The sequence below is a fragment of the Echinops telfairi genome, unplaced genomic scaffold, assembly GCF_000313985.2.
Source record: "Echinops telfairi isolate 266 unplaced genomic scaffold, ASM31398v2 ScPeMD7_4048;HRSCAF=4782, whole genome shotgun sequence".
In the NCBI taxonomy this organism is placed as follows: domain Eukaryota; kingdom Metazoa; phylum Chordata; class Mammalia; order Afrosoricida; family Tenrecidae; genus Echinops; species Echinops telfairi.
In genome coordinates, this window is record NW_022107947.1 from 1,920,070 (window position 1) to 1,922,287 (window position 2,218).

At 50.0% G+C, this 2,218-nt stretch overlaps 1 non-coding gene across 1 annotated transcript; it reads left to right on the forward strand.

The window, feature by feature from the left end:
* The first annotated feature begins 327 nt into the window (after positions 1-327).
* Positions 328-471, forward strand: LOC115871242. The gene has a single exon (XR_004047192.1). It is a non-coding gene; the product is annotated as a U4 spliceosomal RNA (small nuclear RNA).
* The last annotated feature ends 1,747 nt before the right edge of the window (positions 472-2,218 follow it).

The window sequence follows — 2,218 nt, forward strand, 5'->3', positions numbered from 1 at the left end:
AAGTCAGCCTTGCCAGCTAAAGCAGGGAACTGGCTAAGGCAACTGAACTCTGGTCTGACCACCATAAAGCAAGAGACCCGAGAACTAGAAAGGCAAGGCTCACTGAGCTATTTCTCTCTCCGCCCTTCAATTGACCTCACATGTGTTTATCGGCCAGGTTGACACAATAAACTTTAACTATATCATCCTGTCTCCCAGTTGATGGTGAAATGATAGGTATGGAAGGGAGATCACAGTTTCCAGCGCATGGGAAACCCTACATGAACTCGTCCTATGAGAAAATGGATTGATGGCCCAGAGAAAAGTGTGCCTTATACAATCTGCTTAAGCTTTGCGCAGTGGCAATATCATAGCCAGTGAGGTTTATCCGAGGTGCGATTATTGCTAATTGGAAAAAAAAGAATCTTCTTAAAAACACATAGTCTTTAATACTTACGTACAGTGCATGTTGTCTTTGGGGACTGTGATGGTTAAGGCTGTGTGGCAACTTAGCTGGGCCATGATTCTCATTACTTGGGCAATTATGCAATAATGTAATTCAGAAGGTATATGATGATATAATCACACCCATGATGTCATTTAATTTGAGCAGCCAAAGGGTTGTGAGGGGAGTTTAGCCTGTATCCAATATATATATGGACATGCTGACAAAACTAACTTGCAGGCTCTGGATCCTGCATCCAGCTTGTCATCATCTGAACTGTGGTTCTTAGGGTTCATTGAGCTCCACCATCTGTGAGCCAGCAGCCTGTCTCTGCTGATCTTAGTTAGCTCCTGTGCCTATGGAGGTGTCAGACCCTAGCCTGACCTCTGACATTATATGTGTGTATGTATGTCTATGTGTGTGCACATGCATATCTATATTTCCCTGGTTTTGCTTCGTTAGAGAACTCAGCCTATAAATGTCATCAGGCACTCAAATAAGATATGCCCATGGACAATGATGACTCCCAGTGGGCATGCAACCTCTCTAGAAACTAAAACCAAAGACTGAATCCAGCCTCAAAAGCACAAAGGACTACACACACACACACACACACACACACACACACACATCTCCATAGTCCAGGGCGTGACAGCATTACTGGGTGTGGGACGGAGCCCTTGATTGCCCACAAGGCTCTGAACGTTCACTGGGGAAATTTTTCTTCTCCATAAAAGTGAGAATCTTTTATCGTATATTTGGATTAGGGCCAATCAAGGCATCGAGGTCTAAATGACGAGGTGGTGGTGATGTTAGCCTGAAAGAGGGTTAGTAAACCCCCAAAACTGAAGTTTCTAAGATCCTCCACTAACAGGCTAACATCTTCCCAGCTCCTCCTGCCTCCTGCCTGAGATCTTGGGAGCTTCCCACACGCTCCACCCGGAGTTCTAGGCGTAATCTTCCTGCCAGCTGGGCCTCCCTCCGCCTCGGCAATCCCAGGTGCTGTCCAGATGCTGAGATTCAGGAGCCTCCGTGGCCTCCAGACTTCCCCGGGAGCTGTCCAGCCTGGGGAGTCGGCACTGGAAGGGGGAGTGGTCAGGACCTGGGAGCTCAGCAGTGCCTGCAGAAGCCATGGCCCAGAGCCCGAGTCAACGCGGTCAGGAGGACCTTCAGAGGCCACGCACGCCCAACTGCGCAACGAGAACCAGGGTTGGCTCAGGCACACAGCCCACCAGCAGCGGAGGCAGAAGCAGGTCTCCCCACCATGAGTCCGTGCTCCTTCCACATGGCCACCCGGTGGGCTCTCCCGTCCCACCACCAGCTTACATGCTCGCAGAGAACTATCTGTTGGACACACGACCACCGATGAGCACAGCCACGGCTCATACAGGGGCTTTTGTCATGATTCATTGCATTCTCACCTCGACACTGTCAGCAGTCCCATGTTATCACGGCTCCATTTCTAGACACAACCGGAGGCATGAGAGACGGCACGGCAGGGGTAGAGAACTGGAGCCAGGAGTAGAACTGGTGTCACGAAAGGCTGTCCATAGATGGGCCTTCTGAGTTGGAGTGGGAAGATGGTCTCCCTAGCAGGAGGAGAGAAGGGGGAGGGCCTTGGAAGCAGAAGGACCAGTAAGGAAAAAGACCTGGATTTCTAAGAGAGCGAGCAAGCTAGAGAGCCAGAGAAGAGAGAGAGAGAGAGAGAGAGAGAGAGAGAGAGAGAGAGAGAGATTGAGTAGGAGCACGAGCCCATGAAGTTTGATAACGGTGAGATTAAAGCTGTGGCAGAGA